Raw genomic sequence first — 25,924 nt, forward strand, 5'->3', positions numbered from 1 at the left:
CTTTAACTCAGTTTAGATACTTGACCTCTATCCTTGGCCAGAATCTAGAAAAATCTGCCTGGTTTTGGACCTGCTTTTTGCTTAAATCATTTCTTGGGTAGCTGATCTGAAATGTAATTTTAAGCCTGACTTTTGAATTTTCAGGTTCTCTCCACCTGAGCTTGCCAGAAGCATACTTGCCCCCTCGGTGCTCATCTCCTGCCCTGTTGCAGATTGTGGCTTCTGCATCTCCTCAACTGCTATCACTGGTGTGGTCAGCCTGCACATTCCTAGAAGCTGAAGGTGCACACAGTTTCTGGGAACAGTTAGAGCTGTTGCATGTCCTGGGGCTGCAGAGGACTGGGAGGGAGACACTGTTGTCTGTTCCATTAAACAATTGCAACTTTTCCTTGGAAACTTTCACTTTGAGTCTAACCTACTTCCAGGAGTAGGAAAGAGTAATACAGAGACGGTGGAAGACTACGTGCATTTGAACTTGCCTCTTCCACCTACTTGCTGTATGACAACCTGGTGTATACGCATGTCTCAAAGGGGAAATGAGGACAATAATGTCGGTAATCTCCAAGGATGAAGCAAATGAATGCAAGTACGGGGATTCACACATGGAAATGCTCGAAAATTTTGGTTATTATTTCTTATCTTTGCATCAACATATGGAAAAATGATAAGGTTCCTCCATGTTGTAGCATATTTTGGTTTTATTGCCAAACAATATTCCTTTGTACAGATCTATCTATCCATCCATCCATTGATGAGACTGTTCTTTTTGCCTTTGGCCATTATGAATTATGCTGCTTTGAGCACATGTATGCTAACTTGTTTGGACATATGTTTATTTCTCTTGGGTATATACCTAGTAGTAGAATTGTGTATTAGATGTTTAACCATTTTAGCAAGTGCTAGAATGGTTTCCCAAGTAGCAGCACCATTTAATACTCCCACCAGGAGCATATGAGTGTTTTGGTTTTTACACCCGCAGACCGACACATGTTGTCTGTCTTTTTTATTGTAGCCATGCTAATATATGTAAAGTGGTACATCATTGTGGTTTTGATTCCCATTCCCTCACTGATGACGCTGAACATCTTTTCATGTGCTTTTGGCATTTGTATATCTCCTTTGGTGAAATGTCTGCTGAGATGTGTGTTAGCTTTTCATCACTATGATCAAAACACCTAACAAGAACAACTTAGAGGAGGAAAAGTTTATGTGGGTTCATGGTTTCAGAGGTTCAGTCCATGGTTGACTGACTGCATTGCCTTTTGCCTAAGGTGAGGCAAAACATGGATAGCATGGAGAAAAGCGGCTCTGCTCATGGCAGCCAGGAGCTGGGGCCAAGATTCAGTCCAAGGCATGCCCCCAGCGACCTTCCTTCAACAGTGTCCCATCTGCCTACAGTTACCGCTCAGTAGTCCATTTAAATGATTAATCCATGAAGTGGACTGACTCACTAATGAGGTTACAGCTCTTATAATCTAACATTTCACTTCTGAACATTTCTGTATTGCCTAATATGGGAGCTCTTGGGGGAACACCTCGTATCCAAACTATAACACGATCCTTTGCCCATTTTTAATGGTGTTGTCTTCCTATTATTGAATCCTAATATTTTTATATAAATATTCTCCATGTAAGACCCTTTCAGCTATGTGATTTGCAAAAATTCTCTCCTAGTCTGCGAGTTGTCTTTTCACCTCATATCAGTGGTGCCTCTTGAAACATAAACTTTTTTAAAAAAATTTTTTATACCTTTATTTTATTTACTTTTATGTGGTGCTGATGATCGAACCCAGGGCCTTGCACGTGTTAGGCAAGCGCTCTATTGCTGAGCTACAACCCCAGCCCCAAAACATCAACGGATTTAATGATTTTCATTAAGGACCTAAACTTTTTCTTGACTGTTCTAGGGAACCTAGACAGAGATACTGGATGAGGTAGACTGATGAGGAAGTTAAGGTCATGAGAAATTCACTATTATTTCTTCAAAAGCTATAGCTAGAATAGAAGAAAGCCAGAATTTACACCAAAGTTCGTGGGATTCTTTAGCCCTGCTCCAAACTATGCTTTGCGGGGACATGTGGCATGATATTGCACACCTTGGTCCCTTGGGTGGTAATGATAAGGGGCATGCATAGATCATCTGCTTTGAGCATGGAGTTTTATGCACATTCTTCTTGGTGCCTCTTCTTCATATACCTTAAAATACTCACATCTTCATTCTCCAGGAAGGGAAGGTTTTTGCAGGAATATCTTTTCCTCTCTTGAGGAGTTCCACCTTGGGGGAAGAGAATAGACTAATCTGATTGGAGTGAGTGAAAATGGAGACTGATGGGAATGCAGACATGACCAGGGGCAAGTCCACTGCACGGGCTTTGGGCTGTATGGGTCTTGCTTTTCTAACCTTTTCTTGTAGAAATGATTTATTGTTCCTTGTCTGTTTTGGTCTTGGTTCTTAACCTTTTTGGATTGGTTAGGAACTTAAAGGAGAGAAAGGATGACGATCAGATTCTCCTTAGTCCTTGAAGCATTATTTTTCATTTTGCATCTGTACACACTTGGTGTTCAGAGAATGTGGAATGGGTGGACAAAGAGACAGACTTGGAGAAGTTAACTATCCTGTGTGTTCCTACTAAGAGATGCAAGTACTGCAGGGCTATGAGGCTGATTTAAATCCCAATGGCATCCTCTGTGATTCACCTGTGGGGGCTGCCAAAGGCTCCAGAGAGCATCTCTATCTGCCGCTGATACCTTAAGTGCCATTGGGATTTTGGAGCAAGGTCTAAAATGTCAACTGCATACAACTGCCCTTCCTTTGAGAAACTGCTCTTGGCCTGCCCCTAGGCCTTAGTGAAAACTTGAATGCTCTACCAAGGACTTCCAAGTTGCCATGTGACCTGACCTGCCCATCCTGAACTGGGTACTACCTCTTCCAGGAAACCACAAATGTGAATATGCACAGCAGCAATCCTTCATCAAATACAGGTGGTGAGGAGAAGTGGGGTCATTGCTGTGACTAACCTGACCATGTGGTTCAGAAGCCTTTGCAACTGGTTTGTGGGAGGAGTTTGGAAAAATATTTGATGATACAGGCTGGAAAAACCGCTCAAATGTTGTGAGCATAGATTAATGGGTGATTCTGGTGGAAGGTCAGAAGACCAGAATGCCAATAGCAATGTGGACAGCAACGACTGCTCCTGACCAGGACTTATTGGGAATTAGATTAGAGGCCATTCATATTGCGTTCTGACAAAGAACTTGTCTGTACTTTGCCCATGTCTGCAGTTGAATTTAAAGATGATGGACTAACTAGTTTGGTGAAGAAAATTTCAAGGCAGAACAGCAATCAAACTGTGGCATAGGTATTGGTGCTGGCTTTTAGCCAGGTTTACTGTGACAGTGGGAAGCAGAGGCAGAGAAGAAAGATTTTAAAAGCTTACAGCTTGGCCAGAAAAGCACATGTAAAATTGGGACCAAGGAAAATACGATTCAGAAGAGATTACCTTCACTAAAGAAAAGCTAAGTATTTTGTTCAGAGATAATAGAAAAGATGCCTTGAGGGATTTTAGGAATCAGCAAGACAATACTCTTTGCAGCCTCCGAGGTGTGAAAATGAAAACTTGAGAAGAGACCTTGGGGCACCCTGCTTACACAGGGGTGGGGTGTCCAGGAAGTTGTTTCACCAGAGGCAAGTGCCATTCTTCTAAATCAGGTGCTTGGATTGCTGCTGCATTGCTTAAGGACATTGGATTCCTGCTCCTTCACTCTTCCAAAGTGGACTCTGACCAGTGATTCTCCAGGTATTTTCCAGGCTTTTGGTCTCTTTTGGTCTCAGACTGGGGTTGCACCATTGGTCCTTCTGAGGTTACAGCTTTTTGGACTGAGCAGCTACGGTTCCTCCAGCTCTCCAGTCTGCAGACGGCCATTGTGGGACTCTCTGACTTCTGATCCTGTAAGCTAACCTAGTAAATCCCTTTTATAATTATTCATACAGATAGACAGATATCAATAGATGTATGTATTGATACCTGTCCTCTGTCTGTCTGTCTATCTCCTGTTCTATTCCTGTAGAGAATCCTGACTAATAGAGATATACCAAAATATCAACAGGGAGGGGTCCCTGGGATGTGGGTGGTTGTTGAGAGCCACAGCCGAAGGGGCCCCAGCAAACTTCCAGCTGCCGGCTGATGATTGGCTCACAGCGGCCCCAGCAACATCTAGCTGATTGGCTCCTCGGCCCCAGCAACATCTAGCTGATTGGCTCCTCTGCGGTGATGCTCATTGGACTGTTTCCCTGCCCTTTCAGACCACGGAGCTGCTCATTGGGGGACTTTTTTGGCTCTGCCCACATGACCCAGCCAATCGACCTCAAGAGCAGGAGGATTGTGGGAGGTGGAGAGAAGCTTGTGGGGGAGAGAGAGGCTTGTGGAAAGCCGGTGGTGGCAGTTGAGGCTCTGAGGGTTTTTCCTGAGAGGCTGTTTTGTTTGGCGTGTGTGGTTCTAAAAATAAAGTTAGTTTCTTTTGACAAGTGGCTCCTGATTGTGCCCAGCCAGACTGCGGCAGGTGGTTACATTTATACAAATGAGTTGAAGCCTCAGCACTGGTTGCTGCCTTCTCTGAGAAGTTTGGTTCATTTCTTCATCATTGAGTTAATTATTTGTCCTAATTAATTTATTATCTATATTGCCTGTTGGATATAACTAACGAAAGGGAGACCGTGTTTATTTTGTAAAACTCGGCATCCCACTGTCGAGTTTCTGGTGATCTAGCCAGTGGCTGAAGCGTACCAGCGGCCACAAGTGCCAACTCACAGACTGACTCCCCCTTCCTCTCCTTTACTCCTGGGTCTGTGGGGACGAGGGTCATACGTGGTGCCTGCCACGTGCCAGGCTCCATTCTTACTCCTCACGTCATTTATTTCCTCTTCATAACTGCACAAGGCAGGCGCTGTCATTCCTCATTTTGCAGGTGAGAAAACAGTAAGGAATAGCCAGATGCCCAGCAGCACACGACAAATGGCTTTTTCAGTTTGTTTTTTGTCACTGTGACCAAAATACCTGACAGGAACAACTTACAGGACGGGAAGTTACTTGGGGGCTCTTGGTTTCAGAGATCTCAGTGCCCAGACAGCTGGGCCCAAGGTGAGCAGCACATCATGTGGAAGGGCCCAGTGGAGGGAAGCTGCTCAGCTCACCGTGGGGTCAGGAAGCAGGAGGAAGGAGAAGGGGCTGTAGGGCAGATGCCCCCTTCCAGGGCACACCCCCAGTGACCCACCTCCTCCGCCATGCTCCACCTGCCTACAGCTGCCACCCAGTCAGTCCATTCAAGCTAGGATGGACTGATTGGGTTATGGTGCTCACATTCCAATCATTCTACCTCTAAATAGTCCTGCATCAACACAGGAGCTTTTAGGGGCCACCTCACATCCAAAATACAACAGTGGCAGAGCCAGGACCCCCTCCTGGAGGGACAACTCCAATCTCTTTACCGCCTTTTGCAGAGTTTGCACTTGGAAATTTCCTTTGGACTAAAGAAATGCTGATCCGCTCTAACTCTGGATGTTAAAAAACAGACCGCGAACCACACCAGCAGTTTCTGATCCAGGCACAGCCGAAGCTCCATGACAGCAGGGGTGACGGATGCTCCCTCCCCTCCCCTTCCCCATTTTCTTTGCCTCTGTGGCCCTCAGCTTCTGGGAAATGAGATCTTACATAGCTTTGCTGCCCTGTAAAATGCCCTGAGCAACTAGATCCTATGTGTAGAAGGTAAACCTCCTCTTGAGTGTTCACTGAAGTTTTAACTATGAGGCAGGAGAGGAATGTGGTCTGGAAGGCTGCCTTTTCTGTTGTCTCCCTCACCCCATCCCCACTCCAAAGGGGCTTTACATGCCTCCTCCCTCTGTCCCATTGCCCCGTTGCCTTCTGGTCCCACAGCTCAAGCATCACTTACGGGGAAAGCCTTTCCTGGTCCTCTAAGTCAGATCCTATACGCCAAGCTTTCATAGAACTTTCCAGAACGGCAGTTTTACCATTGCTCCTGTGGCTGTGGCCTGTCGGCCCCCATCAGCCTGTGAGCTGCAGGAGCTGGGAGCAGTGCTCTTTGCCTGTTTGTCCCCAGCTCACCCTGGTCTCTCCAGCACAAGGCACGGTGCCTGTAGTAGGGGCCGTATGATGAAGTCTGAATGGGCAGAGTGCCCTGGAGGGGGAAAGAGCTTGTAGTCCTCCTTGGGCGGGTGGGGTCGGCTTGACCTTGAATCATATCTTCCCTGATGCTCTGCGAGCTTCAGACCCCGGTCAAGCTCCTCTTGTCATCTTTGTGCCCTAGGATTGCAGCAGAGTGACTCAAGAGACTGGACCCAGTGTGGCCCAGAAACATGGTGCTTTGGGCCACAGGGGGCTGCGATTGAGTGGACTTCAGCTCAGCCCTGCATGTGGCCTGGACATTGCATTTGAAGTGACTTAGGAGTGAACCCAGGGCCCTCTGCTTTAGTAAAACAGCATGGACATCAGCATTGGTAATCATCATGCTGAATTCTTTTATCCCTCTAACTCAAGCGTCCTCCTAACACATTTCCCCATGTCCCTTTAATGGTCCAAAGCTCATATCCACCTCTAAAAAGCACAGAAAATCCTCCTTGGGATGTGCAGGTTGCCCAGAAGGGCTAACAATTTGGTGCTTCTTTGAACAGATATTCATTGCATCTGTTAAGGAGGAATGGATTTTTGCTTAGCTGGGTGCTGTGGCGCATGCTTGTAATCCCAGTGTTCAAAGCCACCCTCAGCAATAGCGAGGTGCTAAGCAACTCAGTGAGATCCTGTCTCTAAGTAAAATACAAAATAGATGTGGCTCAGTGGTCAGGTGGTGTCCCTGAGTTCAATTCCTAGTTCACCCCTAACCAAAAAAGAATTTCATGTAGAATGCTAAAAAAAAAAGCCAAAAGCAAATGTATTTCTACAGCAGAAACAGACCCAGCATGCGGAAGGTACTTTTGTGACAGCACTTCTTTGCAGGGTCTGCTCTGTGTTCAGTTTTCTATCTGACTCTCCAAACCAGATTTCCTGGGAGACGGTGAAGGGGCAGATGGTTTAGGAACTCCAGGGCTGGGAAACGGTGGAGGGGCTTGGATAGGAACCAGCATATCCCTGCTGGTGGTGGAGGCTCTTAGCTGCAAGGTACAAAAGGAGAAACTCAGAGGAGAAGTTTTAAAATGTCCACTTGGTGGAGCTGTGAGTTTAGGTGTTGCGATTTCCAGAGATGCTGCCTCTGTCCTCCCCTTCCTCTGAGTTTAGTTTGTCATCAAAGAAATCATCTAGGCAGCTTACTGAAAACGGATTCTGGGAAACTCCCCTATTCTGATTCAGGGGTTGTGAGGTGGAGCCAGGTATCTGTTGCTTTATAACAAATCCCTTAGTGGCTTAGAAGGACACTACTTACCTTTCATAGTCCCAGTAGGACAGGAGTTTGGGAGTAGTTTATGTAGGGTTGTTTTTGTGTTCTGTTGCTATCACTGAATACCACAAACTGGGTAATTTATTAAGAATTAAAGGTTTGTTTACTTCAGAGTACTGGAGACTGGGAAGTCAAATAGCATGGTGCTGTCATCTGCTCAGCATCTGTGAGAACCTTCCTGCTGCTGATGACATGGCCTAGGGCATCCCGTGGTGACAGCGAGCAAATAGCTAGCTTGGACTTCTCTTCCTCCTCTTTCTTACAAAGCCACTAATGCCACGAGAGTGGGCCTACCCTCATGACCTCATGGAATCCTAATTACCTCCCAATTCATTATTAGATGAATATGGGGATTAAGTTTCCAGTGCACAAACTTTTGGGGGCTGCGTCCAAATCATCGCAGGGAGTTCTAGTTAGAGTCCCCCCTGAGCTTGCTCTTGGATGTCAGCTGGGCTGTGTTCATCTGAGGTCTTGACCGGGGCTGGAGCACCCACCTCTGAGGGTGCTGGCCAGTTGGCTCCAGGAGCAGGCTAGGGCAGAAGGACATGCTGGCCTGGCTCAGGTACACTCAGACACACGGCTGGCCTTTAAACTTGCAGGATGTACTCCTGTTGGGTCCTCTGACAGCAGCAGCCTGGAAGCACACAGTCTTCCCCTCCAGGAGGGGTCACCCTCCGTCCCCAGGCTTCACTGGTCCCCTTCTCTGCTGGGCCACTTGTCTTTCCAGGGAGAGTCTCTTTCAAGATGGCTGGAGGTGGCTCCTTCCCACACATGGCCACAGCTGGGCTACGGGCAAACATGAGCATTTGTCTCCTCCTTCTCTCCCGCTAAGGTCAGAGGAAGGAGAAATGCCAGCAGCCCCACCGCTCCCTCCAGGGACGTGGTCCTTCTGGCTTCTCGGTCTCCCTGTTGGAGACTGGAGTTCAGGGAGCTGACCGCGAAGTCCCAGCCTCTCTCCCCTCCCCACGCCCTCCTTCTCTTCTTGCTCATGCTGCAAGTGGAAACTTCGGGTGCTTACCGAGCCACATCCTAATCCCTTTTTATTTTTTATTTTGTGACAGGGTCTCTAAGTTACCCCAGGCTGACCTTGAACTCAAGATCCTCAGCTCTCTCAGCCTCCCAAGAAGCTGGGATTACAGGTGCCACCACCCTGGGTGGCTTCCCCGTCTCTTGATGGGCCCTGTGCAATGACCGTGGGGACTGGGTACCTATTCTGTTCTCAGCCTTTGGGCTTCAACGGAGAACCTGACACACCAAGTGCCTTTCCGGATCCTGTTCCTCCTCTGTGCTCCCTCGGACCCCGAGAGCTTTCCATTTGGTTACCCAGAGCTAAGCTGGACACATAGGTCAGTGCTCATGATCTGCCCTAAGGGCCACTTCTCCTTCCTTTTCTGTCTTGGTCTGAGGCACTTGGGGCAGAAACCAAGGATCTCCCTGGACCACCCTACTCCCCCTCCCTGCTCCTGCTCCATCCAGCCCCTCCCCAAGCCCTAGTGGCCTCTCCTGCCTGTTCCTGGAGCCTGCCTTCCCTCCCGCGCTGCCCTCTACTCTCCCTCAGCCCCTCTCTGCCTGCTGTGGTTCAGATGTGGAATGTCCCCACCCCACATGCTAAATGCCTGGTCCCCGCGTGGCACTCTTGGGAGGTGGTGGAACTTGTAAGAGCCTAGTGGGAAGTCCTTAGGTCCTTGGGGACCTTCTCTTGGAGTACTTCTCATGCAGTTCCTTGAACCTCATGAGATGGTTGGAATAAAGCAGCCAGCCTGCCTTGCCCCTCTGCCCTGCCTGTTCTCTCCCTCTCTGCTCCTGTTGGAGATGTGACTGCTCCTACATGTGCCATGGTATGTCACCATCTGCCACTCTCAATAGAGGCCAAACCAATGAGGCCACCTAATTTTGGCCTTTGAATCTCTAAAACTGAGCTAAATAAATCTCTTCTTACTTTATAGGCAGCCTGCCTCAGGTGTCTCATTGTGGTGGCAGACGACGTCACCTCTAGTTTAGCTAACTAACTCCTCCTGTGCCTGGAAAGCCCTCTCCTCCAGGAACTTGATCGAATGAGATCCTGTCTGTCCAAAGCAGGGGCTCACTGTGCCCCTCACTCCTGGGCCACCCGTGGCCACCTCTGTGCCTGGCATCACATCCTCTGCTCATGTTGAGTCCAGCCCCCACTCTGAGTAGGTGCCAGCTGACCGCTCTTCCCCAGGTGTCCCACCGCCTCGTCTCTGTCCCTGGTTTTGCCCGACATTGAGGCACAGGGAGGACACTAACCTAGGCACAGACTTGGCTGTTATAATTCTTTGTCTATATTTCTGTCTCTTTCACTTTACTACAAGCTCTTGAAAGCAGGGCCTGTGCCTTATTAGTTATTCAGGGAGTTTACAATAAATACTTGTTAAATAGATGGCTTGGAGGTAGAAAGAATACGATGTGTTTGCAGATTGCACTCACAGGCACTGGGGGTGTCTGACCTTCACAGAGTGCTTTATCATGTACTGTATCTCATTTACTCTACAACCTCCACAGGAGGTAGGTGCTATTATTAGCCCCTTTTTACAGAAGAGGAACAAACTGAGAGAGGCTCAGTGACTTACCAGATGGGTAGAGATGGGGTAAAAAGGTGGATCTGGATTTTGAACTCCCAGTGGTCTGATTCCCACGAGGGCTTCTTATCTACCTGATCACACGGAGGCTTGAGGCTTGTTTCTCTGTGAGGAGTTGTGGAGAGGGCGCTGGTTAGTGGGCAGGGGCTGCGTCTAGAAGGACATCTCTCTAGAGCTAGATGTGCATGTTCCACACCATGGGGCACCGTGGAATTCTGAGAGCACAGTCCCTATACAAGCAGCTGACAGCATTTCCACAAGGGGGCAGCCGTTGGCAGCAGATGAGGACTCGGGCTTCTGAAAACCAGCGTGGGAAACCGGGTTCAGTCTTCTCCCAGGGGGACCTCACCCGGCCCTCAGGGCAGATCTAGGATGAAGGTCACCCCACGGGAGCTGCAGTGCTGCCTGTGTGCCTTCCCGCCCCTTCCTCCCCGCCCCCCTCTTCACCTTCTTCCCTGGAGTGGAAACAGGGTCACGAACACAGCAGATGTTCCCAAGCACCAGGTGGGTGCTTCCAAATCATCACCTTGCAACGTCTTAACAGTCCAATGTTCAAACGCAGCACACAAATGGTTCGCACCCCACATAGGGTGTGCCCAGAGTGGGTGCCAGCCTAGGAAACGGTCCCGTCCCTGTGGTTACCTTTCAGGAGTCACAGTGCAGATCCTGTCACCTCTGCAGTGTAGAGAATGGTACTGATCCCACGTTAGGCCCAGCCAGCCCTACTGTGCGTCAGGTGGGCGCTGTGAGGTGGAGCATGTGTGTCTCACTGAACCTTCACCTTCATAGTTTGAGTTTAGTAGGTTCTTCCCTATGAATAGACAAAGCCATGACGTCTCAGAGAGTTGAAGATCACACCATTGGCACATCGTGGAGCCGTTAGGAGATATTTGGACTTGTAATGTTCCTGCCTCGAGTCCAGCTGGATTGGCTGATTTGTCACCATGCCCTGTGGGTCTGAGACCCACCAAGGGAAGGGCGGTGTTAAAGGCCCTCTCTGTATATTGATGTCAACTGGGTGCAATGCGGAGAGAACGACGAGGACTGGATCCGGGGACTGTGTTCCCCACACATCAGCTTTCTGATCTACATACAGGCTGGAGGGCTAAGAAGGAGCGGCAGACTTAGGGGACCAGGGAGTGGAGACCCATGAGGGACCCAGTGTTCTGAGACCCCCTGCATAGCACTGACTGTCCTTGGAAGTCCTGGTGGCCAGTGGAGGCCTGAGACCCAGCAGATACTTGTTCTGTTAAGTTCCTGTTCCGAGGAGAAGCCTAAGGAGCCAGAGTGTCAGAGTGACCAGTCCAAGGCCAGTGAGCAGAGAGCCTGTGTGGGGCTCTGGTCTCCCATCGCAAAGGTCCATTGCCCCCTGCCTCAGAGCTTTCCAAAGCAGGACACAGGCTGTGTCATTGGGACAGTGTGCAGGAGGGACGGGGTCAGGAGATGACAGGTGAGTGCTTTTAATTAATAATCGTGTTTACTTAACGACCACTTCAAGACCATGATTCTGTGGATATTATTGTTGCCATGAGTTTAAGCAGACAGTAAGCAAGAGGTGGACAGGCTTAAATATCACGAAAAGAACACAGTACAGGGCTGAGGCTGTGGCTCAGTGGTAGAGCGCTCACATAGCATGTGCGAGGTGCTGGGTTCGATTCTCAGTCCACATAGAAATAATAAAGGTTCGTTGACAACTGAAAAAATATTAAAAAAAGAGAATACATTACAGGAAGGGTGTTAGTTTTCAATTGCTGCTGTAACAAATCACACCAAAGTTAGTGGCTTGGAACAATATGTATTTATTATCTTGCAGTCAAATCCTGAGCTCGGGATGTGGCAGGACCTTGCGGATTTGAATCCTTGCCTCCTCAGCCTGCCTCGTTTGGCTTGGGGCCCTGTAACTCACCTCACTTTCACCTTGGCCTTGTTACCACACCTCCTCTTTTCTGACTGTGACCCTTTTGTCTCCGTCTCACAGGAGCCTTATAAGTGCATGTGGCCCAACTGGGTAACATAGCATGCTCCCTCTGTCCCAGCTCCTCACTTATAATCACAAAGGCCCTTTTTCTGCAAGGGCACAGTTTCCTGGGCTCTGGGGACTGGGACCCAATCCTTTTGGGCCAGGAGGCATTATTTCTAACCTCTACTGGGACAGTAGAGATGGATGACTGTGGGACAGACTGAAAGGTCTTATCTGGGAAACGCTGCCTTGCATCCCTGCTGCCTCCTTAAAGGCCTTTCCCGGTCTGGAAGCCAGCTTCCTTGGATCTGGGTAGTTATGGGGTCAGGCAGAGGAGAACTTTGGTGTTTGGGAGCATAATTACCCCTTAGTGAGGCAGGCAGTGCCATGAGAAAGCTCTCTGCAGAACTGTAGGAGTTGCACTTGGGGGGCTGGGGCTGGGGCTGGGAAGAGCTGACCGGTCCACACTGAGGTGTGAGCATAGGGCCACAGCAGCTCTGCTGAGGGGCTGAGGTGCCTGTGCAGAGCCAGGCATTTGGCATTTCACCTGGAGTGGTTCTCATACTTGCTGTGTAGCTTCTTGTTCTTGGGAAAGTGTGTGTGTGTGTGTGTGTGTGTGCAAAAAAAAAATCACTGGCTTGCACAGGCTGAAGTTCTTCTCCCTGCCCCCTTCCCCTGATTGAGGGAAAGGCTGGTGGGAGAAAATGGGGAGAAAAACATTGCCAGATATCTCCGGGGGGACCTGGGTCTTCCTGCATTTTACCCTAGAAGTGTCCCCCAAACCTTGGAGATCAGACAGGTTGTGCTAAGACCTTAAAACGTCCAGCTGGGATTTGGGTCACTTCTGCGTGACTGCAAGGCTGGTTCTGGGACTTGTTATTGTGGACAAGCTGCCTGTTTCCAGCTTTATGGGGACAGTGAAGTCTCAAATCTCCCCTGGACCTCACTGCGGCATCCACCCAAAAGGTTGATGTACCAACGTTCATAAGTGTCCCTGAACACTTACGAGGTGAGGAGTCAAAGACAAAGCTCCACACCGAAGTGTAAGGACAGCTTTAATTGGTGATGTGCTGTTGCAACAGGGAACAGAATTCAACTCTGATCTGTACAGAGGAGGGTGGCACCTTAGAGGGAGCATGAAGGAGGAGGGAGGGGGTTGGGGTGCCAGGAGAGCCAGGGAAATGTGGGATGGGTGGTCGATCCATGGGAGACCCGCAGGTTTTGAAAAGTCACGCTCCTACCTCCCACAGGGACCAGGAGGATGGTGAACCGAAACAGATTTCTATGCATGCGTGAGTTTGTCCTGATGAACCCAACTATGTCCAATCATAAGCTCTAATTAAAAAAGGAAGGAAGGAAGGAAGGAAGGAAGGAAGGAAAGAAGGAAGGAAGGAAGGAATGATGTCAGAGTTTTGCTGGGTGTGATGGTGCACGCCTGTCATCCCAGGGCTTGGGAGGCTGAGGCAGGAGGATTGGAAATTCAAATCCAACCTCAGCAAGTTAGTGAGACCTTGTTTCAAAATAAAAGATTAAAAAAAAAAAAAAGAAAAAAGAAGGGCTGGGGATGTGGTTGAGTGGTTAGGGCCCCTGTGTTCAATCCCTGGTACCAAAACCAAACAAACAAAACCCCCAAACAAAACAATAATGTTAGAGTTTTGTTCAGGTCTTTACAGACCAACTCGGAGGACAATCATGATAGGGGACTTGGCTCGAGTTTGGTTGGGAGGGAGTCAGTCAGGAGCATCCTCAGGGTATCAGATGTGGTCCCGCACTGTTCCCAAAGTGTGTTCTTTAGGACATGATTGTCTTGGGATGGGACTAAGTTTCCATGAAAATAAAAGGTTCTACCAGGAAGGAAAATATGGAAAATCAGTCAATTTTCTAGCTACCTACCTGTCATCGGTCACCTATTTCTATCATCATGTATTGCTCTGTATCTGTGGATCATCTCTGTTTCAAATCTATGTAGCATCTGTCATCAATCTCTGCTGTCTGTCTACCTACCATCTGTCTTCTGTCTCTATTACCAATCTATTCCCTGCAGACCTTCTCAGAGCCTCAGTATGTGCACTGGGAATCTCCAAGAGGGGGACTTTCTGGGGATTGTTATCTAGAGATCGTGCCTGGTGCCAACTAGGACTCTGTGAAGGTCTGTGGCACAGATGAATGAAGGATGGATGGATACTCCAGATGGTGGCGTCTCCGAGGAAAGGAGGAATTCCCTGATCACTGGCAGCCCAGAACTGTAGTAATGATCAAATCAAAAGGGATAATATTGGCCGGGCGCGGTGGCACGTGCCTGTGATCCCAGCAGCTCGGGAGGCTGAGACAGGAGGATCACAAGTTCAAAGCCAGCCTCAGCAATGGCGAGGCACTAAGCAACTTAGTGAGACCCTATCTCTATTTTTTTTTTAGAGAATTTTTAAATATTTATTATTTAGTTTTCGGCAGACACAACATCTTTTGTATGTGGTGCTGAGGATTGAACCCGGGCCGCACGCATGCCAGGCGAGCGCGCTACTGTTTGAGCCACATCCCCAGCCCAAGAGACCCTATCTCTATTAAAATACAAAAATTGGGCTGGGGATGTGGCTCAGTGGTTGAGTACCCCTGAGTTCAATCCCTGGTACCCCTCTCCAAATAAAAAAAAGTATAATAATTAGTAGGCTCATAGCTACCATTTAAAAAAGTACTTACTGTATGCTAGTAGAGACTAGATGCTTTCTTCTGTTATCTTTTTAGCTACATTAGTCATTTGTAGGCCTGGTGTGTAGTGGTAATCATTACAAAGCATTTGCGATGCTTTGACCAAGATTTAACCTAACTCCTGATCACAATATGGGAGACTACAGACCTGCTGACCCTCCAAGCCACTGGAAACAGTAATAATTAGTGGCAGCATGTTATGCATAATTAGACACCACCAGTGTGCAGCTCTTTTTAAAAGGCGGCATGTATACTGGCTGTCAATCTTTCCTTAGTCAGGGAACACTGGTGTACAGTCCATTGCTAAGTGAAAGCAGGCAGCCAGGTTAAGTTCTAATTAAATGTTACCATTGTTATTTGAAAAGTGGAAGCTTAGTGTTGATGTCAAATTGACTTTTGTCAGTGGATGGGATTGGAACCTTCGTCACTTTGGACTCATACACGTGTATAACACAGCCCAAGAAACCTTCTTTGACTTCACGGTTGAGTTGGATGGCAAGGATCGAAGCGAGGGCGTCACTGTGCACAAGGAAAGGATCATGCTGTCTCTTTTCCTGTGAGCCTCCATCTCGGCGGCATGAGCATTCCGGGCATTTTCCCGGGCTGCAAATTGCACATGGAACTGTGCTCCTGGGCGGCAGCTCACACTCTGGCTCTTTGGCCTTTCCGTGCCCACTGTCCATGCAGGGATGGGAAGAGGTGGGAAGAGACACTGTGAAGGGAAGCTTCGCCGAGAGCTGTGAGCTGAGGGTGAGCTTCCTGTTCTGTTAGGCTTCCTGCAGCCCTCATGCAAGGTGACCAATCCCATTCCCGGGGACGGAGCCCCTCCTGAAGGTGCCGCTTCTCATTACTATTGCACTGTGTGAATTTCCAACACGCAGCCTGTGGGGCACAACTGTTCAAGTCAGTGATGTCTTACAGACTAATGTGCAGGGCAGGTCTTTCTTGGAGAGCCCTGTGGTGTCGTGGCCTAGTGGGCGAGCTCTGGAGTCCATCCTGGGGTTTAAACCTCGGCCCTACACCTACCGGCAAAGTGTGCATATCTGGAACTCAGTTTCCCAAACTTGAAAATTAGGCAATAATACGCCCTCCCAGGGTTTTAGGAGAATTTGATGGTATATAACGGATTTCTGCTTAAGGGCGAGGGAACAGTTGTTAATAGAATAATTCTTCCAGTGGTGACATACACAAGCTGGGAAAATGACAGAAAAATTGCTCTTTAAAGGTGTCGGAGACCAACCGAGACAGCCACGAATTTTAATAATATCTTGTTTCTTGATCCAGGTAGTGGTGATGGAGTGAAAACTGAATGCTCATGAATGTTTTCGTGTGTAGGTCACGCCTAGGAAGAAAATTTACCTGAAGGTTATAGATACCTTCACGGCACCCCTTGTGCCTGGGACGTGCCGACGGAATAAATCGCATTTTGAAGAGGTGTCAGTTCTTTGATACGTGATAGAATTGTTTGCCAAAGTTGCATCTGACTTTTCAAACACACCTTGGATATGCTGGCAGAGGAGTGGGTGACGTCCTGATGATCACACGCTGTCACTTCAGTGGCTTCTACAGGAAACATGTCGTTTCCACTGAAATCCAGGCAGCCGACTTCTGTGGAGAGAACCCCGAGCACGTGATGGTTTTCCCTGTGTTCAGGATCAGGTGAAAAAGGAAAACATCTTAGTAAAGAAAACCCAGCTGTTGCCTTGCAAGGAAGGCACCCTGTGCTTTGTACCCTTGAACTCAAGGACTAAGTTGGGAAGAACCTTCTATGAGGGCATGTGCAGGTGCAGTGCACCAACCATCTGCAAAAAAAAAAAAAAAAAAAGCTTCATTCCCAGAGGAAAGAGAGCAGGCCTGCCCCAGCGCCCCCCTCCATCTTTTCTCCTCCTATGTCAGGCTCTTCCCTCCACAGGACAGAGCAGTGCCCTGCTCCTGAGCTGTGGCCCTTCAGGGTACCAGTTTTAGATGTTGGTGAAACTATAGTAGGAATTGGAGGCCAGCCTTACAGGGTAAAAGTGGTAAGAAGAGCAGGCCACCCTGAGCAGACCCTTAGCTGTGTCTCCTTCCTGCTCCCCAGAACCCCAGCCAGCAGAGGTCAGGGCCCACGGAGAGCGGAAGGCCTCACAGTCAGTCAGTGTCCGGATCCTGCTTTCGTCTTGTGTGCGTGTGCGTGCGTGTGCGTGTGCGTGTGTGTGTGTGTGTGTGTGTGTGTTTACCTTGGCACATCCCTTACATTTACACCAGCTTTCTTGATGATGCATTTCAAAAGATACTTGAACATTTTTTTCTTTTTCACTTGGGATTTTCGTGATTTTCCACTGGACAGGTAGTTTGAAGTACCTCGTTGGCTAACCTCAGAAACCAGGCTCATCAAGGTACGTGTTAGTCCAGGCTCTGCAGTGAAAAAGAATCCACAGGACAGTGTTAGGAATTGGCTTGTGTGAGTATAGAGACAGAAAAGCCCCAGGTCTACAGTTTGCAAGCTGGAGATTCAGGATAGCTGATGGTGGGAGCTTCTGTTCAAAAGCTGAAGGGCTAGAGACCCCCAAAGAGGCAGAGTTCAGTCCAGGTCTGAAGGCCAGAAAAGGACAGTGTCCCATCTCAAGCAGTCTGGCAGGAGCAGTCCCCCCTGTTCTACCTTTTGATTCTCTTTAACTGATTGAGTGGGGCCCACAGTGAGACGGGCCATCTGCTTTTTTCAATTTATTGATTCAGATGCCAATATCTTCCCAAAATACCATCCATAGACACGTATCAGCTTGACCTTCCATAGCCCAGTCAAGTTGATGCATAAAATGAATCACCAAGGAGAAGAATTCAGCTTTGCATTTTGAAAGGTTTTTCTTCTCTTTTCCACATATAATATCCTATATGGATCTTGTCATTTCTTCATTCAGCAAATACCTCCTGAGGGCTGTTGTGTGCCAGGCTCAGCTTTAAGTGCTGGGTATACAATGCACCAAATAGTTCCATTGTGTAAAAGAAATACACGTGGGTGTTATCTGAATACTGTGTAAAGGGCTCCTGACAATGTATATGAAGTCAGATATTAGAAAGTCTCGGAGTTAGGTTTATCTGGTATAAGAGAGGGGTTTGTTCCTAAAAACCGCCATAAAAATATAAAGCCTCCATTTTTCTCTTAGTTGTAATTTTGACAGTGCATTTCCAAAATTTCAGGGTGTTTCTCAACGTGCTTCTGATTTTGTTCTTCTACAATTGGACATGGAATTGATCCTGGTAAGCCCCATGCATGCTCCTTGGAAGCTAAAGATTAACCCTTTCAGACACACAGAGATAATAATCTCCATCTTCGTCTCACCTTCTATTACATTTATGACATTTGCATTTTTTAACTGTAGTACTCACAGTTTCTTTCTTTTTTTTTTTGGTGTGTGTGTGGGGGGTGTTTACTCATTATGTGAGCTAAGAACCCGATATTCTACAACTTTACCAAACAACCTAATTGCTGATCTTTACATACCGACTCTCATGGGCACTTGGCTAAATTCTCAATGAGCAGCACCTTATTTAACTGTGGGACAGGGTGCATGTCTGGCCCATGCCCTAGGACTGCAGTCTGTTCAATGAGTTATTAGAGAGAGAGAAGGATGTGGACGTGGTGGGAAAGATCAATGTGTCATGATGAATAGGACACTTTAAAAGAGATAATTAGCCTTTTTCCCCCCAAATTTCAACGTATTCAAATAGAACTGCAGTTATTCCAATAAATGAATGAGCTCTTGATTACACTTTTCAAGTAATACAAAGTCTGAAATTACTGTAAGTCAATAACTTCTAAGTTCTAATTGATTTGGAGTGGTATGTGGGATTCCTTATTATCCACTAGATGGATGTGAATTCAGATGCCCACTTCCCATTACGCCTGGTCCCGACCCCTGGACAAGTTACTTAACTCTGAGTCTCAGTTTATTTGGTTGCAGAGCGGAAGTGATACTAACAACTTGGAAGGGTTGCAAAGAGGATAAAATGGGTTATCATTTGTAAAGAACAGATGGTGGGAAACTCAGGAGATCATAGTTATCTAAAAAATACTTGATCTCCATTTCTTGACTGCTTTAACAAGTTTTTTTTTTTTTTTTTGCTTCTTTGACTAAAGGATCTGACCAGGACAACTATAGAGGAAGAAGAGTTTATTTGAGGGTTCACGGTTTCAGAGGTTTTAGTCCATAGAAGGCTGGCTCCATTCCTTGGGGCTGGAGGTGAGGCTGACCATCACTGCAGGAGAGGGTGCCAGAGAGAAGCAGCTCACGTCACGGTGATCAAGAAGCAGAGAGAGGGGTTGCGGATGTGGCTCAAGTGGTAGTGCGCTCGCCTGGCATGCGTGTGGCGCTGGGTTCGATCCTCAGCACCACATAAAAATAAAATAAAGATGTTGTGTCCACCGAAAACTAAAAATAAAAAAAAAATTAAAAAATTCTCTCTCTTAAAAAAAAAAAAAAAAGCAGAGAGGCTCCACTCCCAGGTATAAATACATACCCAAGCCATGCCCCAATTCCCACCTCCTCCAGCCACACCCTACCACTTCAATTAAACCCATCAGGGATTAATTTACTGATTAGGCTAAGGCTATAGCCCAGTCATTTCTCCTTCAAACCTTCTTGCCTTGTCTCTTGTGAGCTTTTGGAGGACACCACATCTAAACCATAACATTGACATCTAAACCATAACATTGATGTTAGTATATTTTAAGAATTCAATGATTATTTCTTGGAGATGTTGTTTTATCAATAATCAAAAGGCAGTTGGGAACTGGGTATATATCTCAATCAGTAGAGTGCTTGCCTCTCATGCACAAAGCCTTGGGTTCAATCCCCAGCACCACCAAAAAGCAAACAAAAAATAATCAAAAGGGATATGATATTAAAATAAAATTAGTTATTGAAGTTTGAAAGAAGGCTGAAAACTTTTGAACTTTATTTTTTTTTTCCTTTCTGAGTCATCAAACTCTAAGGCAGAATGTTCTGGAATGACTATTTGCCTAAATTGCTATTTATTTATTTTTTAGCCAACTGGTTTAGAACACTTATGTAAACAAATCGCACCTCCGTAGGTAGGCTGGTGGTGAGAAGCGGAGGGCAATGCACTTCTCTGCAGGGGTTTCTGCTCCAGGGTATGCTGAGGATGCCCGTCCTGGTTCAATCCTCTAGGTTGGTCCTTGGTAACAGCCGTGAGCTTCCCATTCTAATCTGATTCCCCTCAGGTGCAAGCTGTGGTTCATAGTGCGCTTTACAGGATAGTGTGTTGGGGGGGTGGTGAACTTGTAAATTTTAAGCTGACCAAGTCCTTGTGAAGTCTTTGGAAGTGGACGTTATCACAGCTCACCAACATCTGGTCTTCCTCCTCTTTGTGGGTCCACAGAGGATGGCACTTCCTTGCCAGTTAGCGGGATATGTGTCTGGTTTTGGTTGCAGTGTTATGGCTTATGCAATTTCTCTTTGGAGCCCAAATGTGGGCCATGCTAACATGAAATATCCATGTTGCCTCTTCAACCTTGTCTTGAGAGATTAGAGTCATGAGGGGAGAGTCACCTGGAGCCCTGAATTCCTGAGTGGATCATGGTTGCCCTGGTAATTGGCATAGGCCCACAGTAGACCCCACCAAAGTGAGAAGTAAACACAGATGGCATAAACATCCGGTGTCAGAACATGTCATGTCAGTACATTTGGGGACTATTTGTTACTACCCTATAATCCAGTTTATCCTGACTGATACAGACTTTTGGGGGAAAGTTTAAAATGAGCAAGGTAATATACCAGACTACCCAATAGCTTAGGATTCTGCCAACCAGTCCTGTCTTAGATGATGAATGATCAAGGCTGAAGGTGGGAGATGAAGAAAAGGGAAACAATGAATTTAGACAAACTGCATCAAAATTGCTATATAAAAGAATGCCCGACTATCTTTTTACAGAGTTTTGAATTAGTCTGAATCTTCCTGCAATCCAGGGCTCTCAAATTCAGAATCCGAATTGCCTATCTCAGAGGAATCCCCCTTAAGGCCAATGTTTTGAAGTTCACTCATAGCAGGACCCAGCTAAGTGTTTGTGGCTAAGCCCCTTTGCAAGCAGAGAATGTTGATCACAAGACTTCAAGCTACTCTTCCTCCTTCACTTGACGTTAACAAATTTGGGTCGACAAAAACAGATAAGGGCTCACCATACATCAAGTTGCTGTGTGTGGCTGTAGGGACACAAAGATGAGTGAGGCATCTCTCTACCCTCGAGTAGCTCACAGTCTAGTGGGAGAGAGAGACACTGACATAAGTAGTTACAAAATGAGGTAGCCCGGGGAAGTGTCTCAGCAGAAGCGTTAACAAAAGAAGCAGAGTCCCAGGGAGGGAGAGATCCATTCTGATTGGGGAAGATCTGTGTTTGAGCTAGTACTTGAAGAATGACATTGACCTTGACAATTTTCTGGGAGTTATGAGGGACAGCCAGTGTTGAATACCTTGCCTTAAGATCCTTATTTCTATGCTGTGGACATACTAGCTCAGGAGATGTGTAATTTGGGCATTTTCAAAGCCCATGTAGCCAGAGATCTGGGATAATGGGGAAACAGCAATAACATTATCATCGAATGTAAGAACTTGTTGATATATTTTGCTAGATTGCTCCTATTAATGATTTATTAATCTTTTCTGCTTCCTGCACTAAAAATACTAAAATACCTTGCTGTGGAATTTAACCCATGCATATACACACTCAAGGCTTGGCCCTTGTCAGCCTTTCTGATGTGGTTGTGCTTCCAAGATGTGGATTTTAAAATTCTACAACAATAGATATACGTAAGAGGGACAGGAGACCAAAAATCTTCCATGACCTACAAACATCAGTTTCTTAAACTGTGATTCCTAGGCACTATTTTTGGAACTATTAATTGGTGTGATATGAAACAAAAGGTCCATATGAAATGTTTTCTGTCAGTGTTCCGGCTGTCAATTTATTACCTCTCAGCTTCAAATTCACCCTTTAGTACCCGCTTTCGTGAGGACGCATTAAGCATCTCTTTTGCAGCAAACACGGTATTAGGCTTTGTCAGCAGAGGGCGCCAGAGGGACACTGCAGGAGGGGTGTCTTCCTCCTGGTGCTGGTGGACTTTTTGTGTCTGATGAACTGGTGCTGGCTTAGGGCTCAGCCCCAGCTGCATGCCTGGGACACACAAATCCTCAGCAAACTCACGCCCCAAGGACCAGCGTGGTGACCCACTCACCATGCACCTCAGGCTTTGCACTGCCCTGATGATGAGTGGGCTCTGGATGGCCTGCATCCTGGCCCTCTAGCCCCCTGCATGTTAAGGGGAATTTCCTAGTTACCTGGCACTGTGGGCCAGCTCTCACCTGGCAACCTGTGGCACTTCAGCCTGGTGTGGGCTGCAGCCACGCCAATCCCAATGAAGCCTGTGTCCAGCCTTAGACAGAAGCCCACTCCCTTAGGTGCTCTTCCTCTACCCTAGAGTATAATTTAGCATTCTCTCTGCCTCTTTATGATTACTCTTTTGTTACATGTAATAAGAATTTATATTAAAAATTTATAATCCCTGTATAAGTCGTTGTATAGGTCTGTCTCCTCATTGGACCTTGACTGGTATAGTCAGGATAGACTTCAACAACAGTTCTCAAAGATTTATTCTTAGAGCACTTTTATACTTGTAAAGAGCTTCTTATTTGTGTAGGTTATGTCTGCTGGTATTTACCATATTAGAAAGGAAATTTGATTCCTTAAAAAATGATGGTCTTTGGAAAATGCTAGTTTATTTAGTTATGCAGATCTTAAGATGCTGACTCATTTCCTTGTACAATATCAAAAATCACATTCATTCGTATTACAACTGATCTCATTAGACAAAATCTTTAAGTATTAGAAGTTGTCAGGCTCACAGTGGAAGACACGAATTTTCCAAAATCCTACCGTTTACTTAAAAGCCTGGAGTTTATCATTGGCAAGAAAATATTTGCTGAATAATTGAATTGGAATAACCTTAATTTGTCTGTCAGTCATCTTTTCAAATAAGAAAAGCAATTTAATGAAAAAGGGGCTAATTCAGCTTGCAGCCAAATGATCACAAGTGCTTTTACTTAAGACAAAGCTTAGCACTTTGGTGTGCAGAAAAAGAGCCCTCTGCCTTATTTCTATTTCATCCCAAGAAATCTCAAGAAGCTGCACCCTCAAGGCTTGGGCTTAATAAAATCAGTCCTTTTCTTGTGTGTGTTCCACTAAGTGATGGCTCTGTTAAAACTGTGACTGACGGGGGCAGGCTGGGGGTGAAGAACATCAAGGTTACTGAGTGCAGCTTGCTCTCACCCTTTCACCATGTGGAGGGACCAGGCGTTTTACCCTCCGTTACTTTTCCACCATTAATGTAAATGTCACCATCGTGAAAAACCAAGGCATGTTTCAGTATTATTATGAACATAGTTTTGACTTTGTGGAGTTTGAAAATGGCACTGTGAGGACCACGAGGCTAGTTATGCTGTGATATAAATGGCTACGGAACCTCAGGGGCTTAAACTTCATGGGCTGGTTTCTTGCTCATAGGACTTGTCCACTAGGGAGCGGTTGCGGGTTTGTTTTGTATCACTTTTCCTCCAGGACCCGGAATGTGGAGCAGCCTGCTTTCTGGAATGTTCATGACTGTCGGTCGCAAAGGGAAGAGATGAGAGGAGTCATGAGCTGGCTAAGGCTTCTGCTCGTAAATGACTACGGGAATCACACAGGATTGGAATCACTTCTGCCTGTGTTCCCACCGCCCAGCCACTAGGAGGCACCGTCTGCTGGTACCTAGAAGTCAGCTGTTGTCAATTATTTGAGGCTCTTTTGAGGGGTCCCAACATCCAATAACCAGTGTGAAAATGAAAACAAATAAACTATACATGTATATGCATATATTTTATTTATATAAATATATAAAATATATATACATATAGTTTATACACACACACACACACACACATTCCTCTGATCACAATATTCTTGATTATTGCCTAAAGCTTAACTGAATTCTACTTTTTCTCCAGTCCAAATCAGATCCTACCTCTGTTGGGTATTCCTTCTCATAACGCTCTGGATGGCACTTATTTGTGATTCTCTTTCTCTGTGCTACTTCCCGTGTGTTTCTGTGCCTATGTGAGGAGCTCCGTGATGGCAGAAGCCAGGTCCATCTTGCTCACCACTGTGATAGTCCAGTGCCTGAGGTTTAGTAGGTGAACACACACCAAGGGGATGAGCGAGCAAACGAGTGAAAGCCTGTCCTGGAAGTGACAGTTTCTGTTTGTTGATCACCAAGGCATTTACTCTCTGTACTACTCAATCCGAGCTTATTGTGGATTACTATCACCCTAAAAGTGGATAAAAATGGTTCAAAGACAAAACTCTGCAGACGGTGAGGGAATATTGGATATCACAACTGAAAATAATTAATAGGTTTGTCTCTCCACCTCCAAAATGGTGAAAAACTCTTGTGAACAGTTTGGAAACTATTCTCCTTTCCCCAGAACCCATTATCAATCCAATCCTTGACCTCACCTGGGAGAAAGAGACTGCCGCAACAGGACATTTTGCAACGTATAATTGGAGAAGTATGTGCCTCCTGAAATTCCACCACGTCTGGATCTAGGGGGTATCAAATTGGAGGTTAGAATATCTGTGACTCAGAGATGTAAATAATGAAGCCTTTGGGCAATGGATGAGAAAGAAAACTCCCCTCAATGAGCCAGTGGAACCTGGTCCAAGGTGACCTAACATATAAGTAAACATGGGACGTAAGGGAGAGTGCTTGGATCAGGACTGGGATGTTTCTTTCTCTCCGCCCCTTCTCAGTCTCTCTGTGTATACACACACATAGAGATAGATATGTTTTATGATACTGAAACAAAATATCTGAGGCAATTAGCTTAAAAAGAGAAAAGGTCTATAGACATTTTGCCTCAGGGTTCCAGAGGTTCCAGTCCATGAGCTCTTGGCCCTGTTGCTTGAGCCTGTGGTGAGGCTGCAGATTGGGGGGCAAGGGGTGTGGTGGAGTGAGCTGTTCACCTCAAGGAGGATGGGAAGTAAAGAGAGAGAAAGAACAGTGTTCACCATCACAGAATCCCCTGTGGGTGCACACACCGGTGACCTAACTTCCTTCCATTGTGCCCACCTCTTAGGGAGCCCACCACCTCCCAATAGTGCCACAGACTAGAGACCAAGCTTGGAACACATGGGCCTTTGGGAACAGTTAGGATCTAACTGCAGAATTAAGTAAGCTTGAAAAAACAATATAGTGAAGAAAATGTAATTAGAACTCTGTGGTTGAGTTTAGGTCTACTCAACAATTTTCTTCCGTTCTCTTAAAAATGTGCATATTAGAAAAGAGTCATGCCAGGTGTTTAAAGGATACCATCAGAAATGGGTTTAACTTACCTTTTATTTATATTCGAGATTTAGGGTGAGCAGAAGGGTCAAGGACACTTATTCCTGTTTGGGTACACAAAGCATTACATGAGGTGTATAATTTTGCGCATTTATAGATCTTATCAGTAATCCTGTAAGTCCTTTAACGATCTTGCCTCGTTCATCTGTGTTTCTCTGCAGGCCAATCAGGAGAGTTGTTTGGGCTCACAGGTGCTAGGTGTTATTTGGTATCTGTTTACCACCTGATGGTCTCCTTGGCCCTTTTGTCCCTTCAGAATGGGCCGTGAGCTATAGCTGCCCTAGCGAGGCCTTGTGTGAGTGGCAGGCTGGTCAGACGGATGCCCTATTCATTCCTGCCTTGGACTCTGCTCACTCTGGTTCCCTGCTTCGGATGCTCTCTCCTGTATCCTTGTTTCTCATTATTCAAAGTTGTGTGGCACCCTGCAACTATTTATTACATCATTTGGTCACCCTTTTCTATATTGCAATGATTTTTATGTTATTTTAGCATCAAGGAGTGAAAACGATGATTATTTTAAGAAAAAAAACTGGGGGAGGAATTTTCATTTCTCAAGGAAGTTGGTGGTAAAGATTGACTTGTGCAAGACATTGACATTTATCATCTGTCTGGGGCAACATAGTATTACCACTGGTCACATGTGCTCTGCTAGTGCATCACGATCTACTCCAGCTTAGTAGGTATTTTAAGCAGATTGAGGCTAACAATGACAAATTAATATGGGCAGCAGCTTTTGCATAGACCTCTGTGAAGCATGACTCCTCATTTAAAACAACTGACTACTT

General features: G+C 46.4%; 1 long non-coding RNA gene across 1 annotated transcript; it reads left to right on the forward strand.

Annotated features, from left to right (window-relative positions):
- The first annotated feature begins 14,626 nt into the window (after positions 1-14,626).
- LOC124078631 (uncharacterized) lies at positions 14,627-23,590 on the forward strand. Its single transcript, XR_006846989.2, has 4 exons — positions 14,627-16,371; positions 17,039-17,087; positions 17,890-17,949; positions 18,830-23,590. It is a non-coding gene; the product is annotated as an uncharacterized LOC124078631 (long non-coding RNA).
- Positions 23,591-25,924: the final 2,334 nt, after the last annotated feature.

This window comes from Marmota monax, unplaced genomic scaffold (genome assembly GCF_021218885.2).
Source record: "Marmota monax isolate L192 unplaced genomic scaffold, Marmota_monax_Labrador192_F-V1.1 WCK01_AAM20220418_F8-fsc00009, whole genome shotgun sequence".
NCBI lineage: Eukaryota > Metazoa > Chordata > Mammalia > Rodentia > Sciuridae > Marmota > Marmota monax.